This window comes from Echinops telfairi, unplaced genomic scaffold, assembly GCF_000313985.2.
Source record: "Echinops telfairi isolate 266 unplaced genomic scaffold, ASM31398v2 ScPeMD7_2291;HRSCAF=2852, whole genome shotgun sequence".
Taxonomy (NCBI): Eukaryota; Metazoa; Chordata; class Mammalia; order Afrosoricida; family Tenrecidae; genus Echinops; species Echinops telfairi.
Window position 1 is genome coordinate 47,056,759 of NW_022106189.1, and position 10,113 is coordinate 47,066,871.

Here is a 10,113-nt window from a genome sequence, read left to right on the forward strand (position 1 = left end):
GACCTTGTGGATCAGCAGCCTGGTGTAGAACCTCTGCACCGCGGGGCCCCAAGGCAGAGACCTGTGAGAGGCTCCTCTGTGCCCATCAGTGCTGGGCGGGGGGACCTGCCTGCCTGGCCACTGGGCCAGCTCTTTGTGACCAGCCACCCTCACCGATTGGTGCGCGTGTGTCTCTGTCCCTGTGTGTGTGTGTGTGTGTGTGTGTGTGTGTGTGTGTGTGTCACAGCCTCCCTCCCCCCCAGACAACAACCGCCATTGCTTCCCCATGGTTAACAACGCACCCATCTATCTGTGTCCAGGGAGCCACCTCGTCTTTTAGGGGAATCACTCACCCAGGACCCCAGCCATCCGAGTGGAGCACAGGCAGGCCTGCCCTCACTTCCAGGGGGCACAGCGCCGCTCAGCATCTTGCCAGAGGGCAGAGGGAGTTCTAGCACTGGGCCTGGGGCCAGACAGGCTCACTGGCCGCCTGCCAACACCTATCTCCCGAAGGGCAGGGCAGAAGCGCTGAGGACAAAGTGCTTTCACACGCTCGCTCCCTCGCTCTCCTCACCGGGAGGAGGAGAGCAGCAGGTGCCGGGTGCCCGTCCCACTTGTGATTTGCTGCCCCACTCCCCACCCCATGGCATCTGGTGGCCCCGAGGGCTCCCAAGGGCTGCGTGTCTGAAGTGATGGCCCTCACTGCTGGGTGGGCAGTGGAGAAGAGCGGCCTCTGCCCCTGACATGGACACAGAGTCAGGTGGCGGGTCCCCACAGGTGATGATGGGGCTCTGACCTCAGAACAAAGGCACAGGTGTTGCACTGGACCCCCTCCATTGCTGAAAGCCCCAAGGCCTTGCCCAGCAACCTCCCCAATCCCTCCACTGGACACCCCCACCCCCAGAGGCCATGCCAGGACACAGCAAGCCAGTCCCAGGAGCCCCGCCCAGCGGGCCTGCCTCCATCCTCCTGGTAGGTGGCACCAGTGCCCCCCCTTCACCCCCAATCTTCCAGCTCCCCCAGCAGCCTCGACATCTTTGAAGTGGCTTTTGGGGGTCTCATGGAGAAAAGCTGTCAGAAAATCCCCAGGTGCACACACACACTTCTGGGGGGCTCCCAGCTGCTCCCTCGGCTGGACAGGTGGACTTCATAATGCTGGACTGACTGACTACCTCTGAGGGAACGGAGGCACCCTGCAGCAACACACTGCAGGGCCACAGGAAGGTGCAGGGAGCCTGCCCCAAACGGAGCACGGAGTGGGGTGGGGTGGGGAGGCCTGTCGACTGACTGCGTGCACCCACAGGGCTTTCAGAGGCTGGTGCTTGCAGAACAGGTGGCCGCATCATCTTCTGAGGTGGCCCCGGGCAGACTCAGCCACCCGCGTGTCTGCTGTGCACCCCCAGGCCACAACCGCCAACACGCTGCTGCCATCCAGCCGAGACAGAGGAGAGCTGCTCCCTGTGTCTCTGAGACAGACAGCCTCCTCTCTCTCCCACAGAGCAGCTGGTGGTAGCCCAGGGTCTAACCCACAGCGGCACCTGAGCTTAGCCACCTGCTAGAGCTGTTTCTCCACATGGGCAAGACCACCCCTGGGGGGCGGGGGGCGGTGGGCACTGGGATTAAACAACCAAACTCACCTTCACGGAGCCAGTCCTGACTCTCAGCCACCCTGTGGAACAGGGTAGAGCTGCCCCTGGGCCTTTTGAGACTGGAAACTGTTATGGGCGTAGAAAGCCCTTTCCCAGTGCTCCAAGATGTGAACGCAACATACCAGCCGAAAGCAGGGAACCAATAAAGAGTTCTGCAGAGCCGGCCCCTGCCCAGAGAATTCACTTCAGAGGACAGCACTGAAGCTGCAGCTCAGGGAGAGGGACATGTCTGATCAGAGCCCACGGGAGCAAATGAAGGGGGAAGAGAGAGTGGAGCACATCCTGGCCCACCGAGCCCTGAGGATGATATTCCCGCTCAGAGCTGCCAATGCACAGAGAGGGCATTATGACCGGCCCCACTATGAGATACGACATCCCTCACTGACCCATAGCCCTACAGGGGACCGCGCTGGAGACACAGTGTGGGAATTGTGCCCCATCTGATCCCGCCACACCGAGACAAAACACTAAGGATGTGCAACAGAGCAGCAAGAGGAGCCGAGCAAGGAAGTCCCCGGGGAATACCAAAGATAGACTTTGGGTCCAGGGCTTGGCACCCCATCAGACTCGACCAGAAAACACTCCTAAAGGTCAACAAACAGACCTTGAACTATTTACAGACTTTTCTTTATTTTGTCATTGGATTTTTGTTGGGTTTTGTTGTTGTTGTTGTTGTTGCTTGGTTTTGCTCTGTCTTGTTTTTGTGCATATTATTATCTCTGCAGGTCTATCTAAATAAGATAGGCTGGATAAACCTTCTGGAGGAGAAAACAACGGGACCGACAGTTCCGGGGGACATGGGAGAGGGGGAGATGACGGAAAGGAAGTGGAGTTAACAAACCCAGGGACAAGGGAACAACAAGTGATCCAAAATCGATGGTGAGGAGGTTGTAGGAGGCCTCGTAGGGCTTGATCAAGGGCAATGTAACTGAGGAATTACTGAAACCCAATGAAGGCTGAACAGGATGGTGGGAGAAGAGGAAAGTAAAAGGAGATAGAGGATAGAACTAGGAGGCAAAGGGCATTTATAGAGGTCTAAATACAGGCATGCATACATGTATATATATATATATATGATGATGGGGAAATAAATCCATATATATATATATTTATAAGTTTAATATTAAGGTAGCAGATGGACATTGGGCCTCTCTACTCAAGTACTCCCTCAATGCAAGAATACTTTCTTCTATTAAATTGGCATTCCATGAAGCTCACCTTCCCGACACAATCACTGAAGACAAAGGGGGTGCATAAGCAAATGTGAAGAAAGCTGATGGAACTCGGCTATCAAAAGATATAGCATCTGGGATCTTAAAGGCTTGAAGGTAAACAAACAGCCATCTAGCTCAAAAGCAACAAAGCCCACATGGAAGAAGCACACCAACCTGTGTTATCACAAGGTGTCAAAGGGATCAGGTATCCGGCACCAAAGAACAAAAAAATATCATTGTGAATAAGAGGGAGTGCAGAGTGGAGACCCAAAGCCCATCTGTAGGCAACTGGACATCCCCTTACAGAAGGGTCACAAGGAGGAGACGAGCCAGTCAGGGTGCAGTATAGCACCGATGATACATACAACTTTCCTCTGTTTCTTTAATGATCATGATCCCTCCACTATCATGATCCCAATTCTACCTTATAAATCTAGCTAGACCAGAGGATGTACCCTGGTACAGATAGGAACTGGAAACACAGGGAATCCAGGACAGATAAACCCCTCAGGACCAATAATGAGAGTAGTGATACCAGGAGGAGAAGGGGAAGGTGGGTGGGGAGAAAGGGGGAACCATTCACAAAAATCTACATATAACCCACTCCTTGGGGGATGGACAACACAAAAGTGGGTGAAGGGAACCATCAGGCAGTGTAAGACATGACAAAATAATAATAATTTATAAATTATCAAGGGTTCATGACAGAGGAAGGCTGGGGAGGAAGGTGGAGTGAAACAAGGAACTGATGCCAAGGGCTCAAGTAGAAAGAAAATGTTCTGAGAATGATGATGGCAACAAATGTACACATGTGCTTGACACAATAGATGGATGGATGGATTGTGATAAGAGTTCTACGAGCCTCCAATAAAATGATTTTAAAAGAACATCCCTTTGGGTTTCCAAGACTTTAAATCTTTACAAGAGTAAACAGCCTCGTCTTTCTCCCTCCCAGCCACTGGGGGGGTTTGAACCACTGACCTTGTACTTGCAGTTCAATTTGTAGCTCACTATCCCAACGGGCCTTTGGAATGACCCAGGGGCCCAGAAAAGGGAGATACCTACACTTCAACCTGGATTAGGGGCCATAGTACAAAAGTGACTAATTGCTGAGTAATTTGGGGCGGGGGGTCTGAAAAAGGGGAGATGGGCCAAATAAGTTGGAAACCCATATACTACACAAACAAAACTCACGGCCACCAGGTTGGTGCCGGCTCCTAGTGACCCTACAGGATAGGGTAGCTGCCCTGTGGGTTCCTGAGACTGTAACGCTACACAGGAGGAGAAAGCCCAGGCTTGCTCCCACAGAGCTGCCTAGTGGTTTGAACAGCTGACCTTTGGGAGGCCAACCCAATGTACAACCCCTGTGCCACCAGGGCTCCACAGGCTAAGGGCTTCTCGGTGGCTTTCTCAACCAGGTGCTTTGTGTCTCCTCAGCTGAGACAGCCCCCTCGCTGTCAGTGCTCAGCGTATCAAAGTGAGGTCGGTGGTTCCCAACCACCAGCTGCTCCATGGGAGAGAGAGGAGGCTTTGTGCTCCTGTAAGAGTGACAGTCCTGGAGACCCCTGGGGGCTGCTCTACCCTGCCCTGCAGGCCCGGCATCGGTGGCGGTGGTGGGTTTGAGTTAAGGGCACAGCACACCCCAGGGTTTCGGGGCTTCTGTGCTGAGTGGGACTGACCAGGGCTCCAGCCTGGGCTCCCCACGGAATGTGCCGGTGTCGGGGACCTTTTCAAAAGCCAGCCTGCGTTTTCGAATCTGTAAAAGATGGCAACTGTGAGCATTGTTCCTGCCCCAGGTGGGGGTGCCCCTGGCACGGATGGCAACAACAGGGCTGGCCGGCTGGGCAGGTACACACTCGCTCCGAGGGCGGAGAGACGACAGTCCCTGGCCACTGTTGTTATTCCCCACCACCTGTCCAGTGTGGTGTCACCTCCCCGGCCAGCTGGCAGTGTGGTGGCGTCAGCTGTCCGGGGGTGGCCTCTGTGTGGCTGTGATGCTGAAGGGGGCCCCCTGTGTTTCAGATGCCAGCGGGGCTCACCCAGGGCGGACGGCTTTCCCCAGGGCTTCCAGGCTGAGACAGACTGGGACAGCGGCTCTCAACCTGTGGGTTGCGACCCTTTTGGGGGTCAAATAACCCTTTCACAGGGGTTGCCTAAGACCATCAGAAAATACCTAAATATTTGACAATGTAGAATTCCGTATTGTCCTGTGATTAATCACTATGTTTTAATTATGTTGAATTTGTAACAATGAAAACGCATCCTGCATATCAGATATTTACATGAGGATTCATAGCAGTAACAAAATTACAGTTATGAAGTAGCAACAAAGATCATTTTATGGGGCAAAGAATGTACAAATGCGCTTTACACAATTGACGTATGTATGGATTGTGATAAGAGTTGTATGAGCCCCCAATAAAGTGATTAAAATAAATAAATTAAAATTTTAAAAACCCTGTAAATACAAAGAAGAAAATCATTCTATGGTTGGGGTCACCACCGCAGGAGGAACTGTGTGAAAGGGTTGCGGCATGAGGAAGGTAGAGAACCCCTGAACTCGGAAGAAAGGCCTGGTGATCCACTTCTGAAAGTGACCAGTGGACACCTGTGGATCCCCACAGAAGGTGCTCTGACCCTCGGCCCTGCACGCACCCTCGGCGGCCCCTCCTCGGGAGGGCCTCGCACCTGTGGGGAACGAGGCCGGCGAGGCGCAGGGCCCTTGAGGAGTGGGTCTGGCACGAGCGAGCCTTACTGGCAGACTGGCACAAGCCGGGAACCGTGAGGACAGCACAGGACCGGGCACGGAGCTGCTCTGCGACACCTGAGGCTACCAAAGTAGCGCCACAGCAGGGACTCGCCTGACTACCTCGAGTTCATTATGTGCCGGGCTGTGCTCCGAGACACAAGTTCGGCGGTTCAAAACCACCAGCCTCTCCTCTGGAGAAAGATGAGGCTCTCTGCTCCCATAAGCAGTTACAGTCTCGGACACCCACAGGGGGCATGCTGGGAGTCAGCATGGGGGTGGTGGTTTGAGATGATAAGATGGGAACCATAGAAACACTTGGAGAAAAAAAGCCCAAGCCCCCAAGCACGCACAGCCCCACCGCCTGCTCGTGGAGGAGGGGGAGTTGGGTTTCCGTGGGTACGTGTGGCCAGCCCACAGAACCCACTCGACCGTGGGACCAGTGTCCTTGGTACACATAACGGTCAGCCGTCCAGGCAAAACCCACCACACACGTCCACGGTCCCGCAAGGCCACAGCTGCTGCTGGGTGTGGTCAGCTGCCATCACGTGGATCCCCACTCACAGCAACGCGATGCCCAACAGAATGGAACGTGGCCGCCCCGTGTCAGCCCGTCTTGTGGGGGGCTGTGTGTCTTGCCACTGGTCCTTCTCTGGGGCTGGTCTCTCCTGACAACCCGTCCAAAGTCCGCGGGACGAAGCCGCCCCTCCTCGGCTCTAAGGAGCACCCCGGCGGCTAGCCTTCCCGGATGGATCTGCTGGGTCCCTTGGCAGCGAGGTGCTTCCCGGGTGCTTCCCAGACAGCGTCGTTCCAAAGCGTCGGCCCCTCCTCAGTCTCCGACTCTGTGTCTGATGTCGCACACACAGCAGGCCAGGGAGAGGACGGGGCGTGCTCCGCCAGGCGCACCTCAGCCCTCCAGGGGACTACCTTGCTCTTCGGCCCTTTAAGGAGCTGTGTCACAGATTCCCGAGGAGTTCAAAGGTGATGGTAGCATTCAGAAATCCCAGCCGGAGAATGGAAGGGAGCAATCACCACCGCAGCTCCCATCTCGCCTAAATCGAGCGAGGGCGCTGCTCGGTGAGCCGGCGGGGTAGAACTCGGACAATCCAGGATTCGCCCACACCCACGGCAGCACGGGGAAGCGCAGCCCGCTGCCCAACACAGCCAAACCGGAGTGAGGGACCGCGGCAGCAAGTCACCGAGACCCATACTTGGGAAGTGGGTCAAAGGTCATCACACTACACCCAGGTGGGGAATCCGTGAAAGTGCCTGCTCTGATCAGCACACCCCACCCTGCGGTCCAAGCACCCTCCAAGGACACGGACAGTCCTCCAAGCCTCTGAAGGGCCAGCCTGGCTGAACCACACCCAAACACCAACAAAGAGCCCACTGTCGAGTCGAGGCTGGCTCACGGGGACCCACACAGGTCAGGGTAGGACTGGCCCTGTGGGTTTCCAGGACGGTCACTCTTGACGGGTATAGAAAGCCCAGTCTTTCCCCTGCAGGGTGGCCGGCGATTTCTAACTGCTGACTTTGCAGATCGCAGCTGACCACATCACCACTGCACTACGAGGAACCTAAAAATGCAGGTTGGAACGTTACCAGGCAGGCAGTGGTTGCTAGGGACATGGAGTCCCTCTCCACAGGTTGAGGGCCCGGCTGAGCCCCTGCACTTGTTCTAAGAAATGCTGGAAGGGGAAGCAGGGCCCGCAGCGTGTCCAGCTCACTGAGCACCCTCCGCCCTCCATGCACACGAGCTTTCCCGCATACAGATAAATAAACAAAATGCTTCCTGGCCCTTTAGACAGCAAACGAACTAACTTAGAAACACTGAGGACCTCTCCAGGGAGTGGCACCCTCTTTACGTTTCACGGTTCTGGAATCTGTCTTAGAATCAAAGTCAGAGGTGTGCCAGCTTGCTCTCTCTCTTCTGTTCTCCGCCCACCCCCTCCCAAGAAAAGGGGGTTGGGGAATGGGCGGTGCATCAAAAACAGCACTGATAAGTTGATGGTGCCAACCTGGCCAGTGGGAACGTGTGGGATTAATCAGGTCAGAGTTTGATTGGAGGGCAGAGATAAACGTCTCTGCAAGGCCCGCCCCCCTCTCTCTTATTCTCTGGTGGTCGGACCTGTGTGCTGCTGCTGTCCCTGGTTCTCTGCCTCAACCTGCGTGCTGCACCACCTGTGGGCCCAGCCAACCTGTGGACCATGTTGCCGAGCTTAAGGCTCCTTTGAAGGGCACTTGAGCCTGTCACCGTGCACTGCTTGGGTTCCATACCCCACCCAGGCTGACCCACCACCCTGCTGTCTGCTGCCTGTGGACAGACTCTGCCTGCCACTGTCTGCCTCCTTGACCTTGGGCCCAGCAGCCCACGTGAGTCGAAGGACTTCTGGTCTATTAACTGTTCCACAGAAGTGAGTTGAACTGAGCCCTCTGTACTGCTGTGTGGACTAATGAGCTGTTGTATTCCTTCTTGCTGTATAAACCCATCCATATATGTGTGTGTGTGTAATCATATATATGTAATCATATATATACAAATATGCATATATATATGTAACCATATATATGCAAATACACATACACATGTAATCATATATCTATATATAAAATGCATATATGTAATCATATATATACAAATATGCATACATGTGTAATCATATATATACACAAATATGCATATATATGTAATCATACATACAAATATGCATACATATGTAATCATATATATATATATACACAAATATGCATCTATATGTAATCATCAGGGTCCTGGTTTTGTTCCTCCAGAGAACCCTTCCTAACCACAAGCATAAGTACCTTGACGTCAAAGAAACGCGGTCTCCTTAGACGCTCGTTGGCAGAGCTGAGTCATGATGAGCTTCGCCCACCCTGTTTGGGGGGCACATCAGCTTCGTTCAGCTGCTCACGGTTGGCTGTGCTGCTGCCATGAAAATGCCCGGTGGGAACTGAGCTCGGGGCCACTGGGCCCAGCGGCAGAGGCGGTGTGGGAGAATGGGCGGGACGCAGACCTCCGTGGTCACAGCAGATGAAGAAGTGGCGTGTGACTCATCCCACGTCCATGCCACAGGGTGGACCGGCCCTCGGGCCGCGGCTGTCGTCCCTACGAAGAGACGCCGGTGCCTTTGCTCCCTCGGAGCCACCAGGTGGGTTTGAACGGCCGGCCTGTGGGTTCTCAGCCAAGCGCTTAACTGCCTGTGACACCAGGTCACAAAGCCCTCACTTCCTGCTGTTTTCTGCCTGGTCTCCGTCTCAACCCAACCCAACGAGAAGCGGAAGCAGAGGGGCTGGGACCCCGTTCTTAGGCTAGACTCAGGGTCCTAGTGGTGGCCTGGGCAGCACGGTGGGGCCCGCACCCCCGACCATGCTGGACGATGGGAGTCTTCAGAGCCAGGCTTTCCCCTCACCCTTTGAGAACCAAGGAGCAGAGAGCTCAGGGGGCTGCCTTCCTTCCCAGCTCCGCCCCAGGGCCCCCAGCTCGCTTTAAGCACCTGGCATGGTGGGGCTCCAGCCTGGGCACAGGAGCTCCAACACGGGGGTGTGTGCTGGGCTAGAAGGGGCCGTGTGAGGTTGGCAGGCTGGCTGTGAGCACACCCTGCCTTGGACCCTGCAGGGGGAGGACACGTGTGGCCACACCCCACTTCTGGAAAGGTCCCTGCTTCTGGCTGCATACATCTCAGCCACTCTTCCTAAGGTGGCTGCCGTCCTCCTGGCCAGCTGGGGTCCTGAGAGCTGGGGCTACTGTGGGAGGCAGGAAGCAGGTATGTGGGGTCTGGAGAGGGCTTGCAGTCTGTGGAGAAGGGGCTTGTCATTCCCTCGGGTTGGGTTTTTGGGCTGTAAGCAGCAGATCGGCCCTCATGCTCACTGTGTTCCCAGCATGTCAAGATAGTGAATGGGCTCAGCTACCGCCCAGAGGTTGCTGGTTTGAGTCCACCCAGAGGTGCCCCAATCAACTCTCCCAAACCCAGCCCTGAGGAGCCCCCAGAGCACCATCCGGCTGGGCACACACTGGAGTCTGAGCTGACGAGTGGGGGAGGGGAGGGGAGCATGCGGCTGGGTCAGGGCTGGGCAGGAAAGCTGGACAGATGCTGGACAGTGCCACCCAACAAGCCTGGTCCTACAGAGGAGGCCCCCTGGGGGCAGCCAGGAGAACTGGGGCCTCTTGCTGTGGCCCTGAATACTCTGAGTGCTCTGAACCCCCAGGTCCTCTCTCCAAGGATGGGTGCCCCATCCCTTCCCCCACCCTACCACTTCATGCTGTAAGAACAACAGGCAGGCAGAGGGTGGGGCCGCCCAGGGCCAGCGGGGTGACTCATCTCTGTGTACCCAGCCTCGTCCCTAGCCTGCAGAAGGCGGGTCCCAGCCACAGCACGGCTGAGCTCTGCTCTGCCCAGAAAGGCCTAGCGGGCCCTTCAGCAAGGCCAGCTGGCCACCCTCCTCTCCAAGTCCTGGCACCCCAGAGGCCCCTCCCTCACCACGCCCCATGGACATCAAGCAAGCCCCC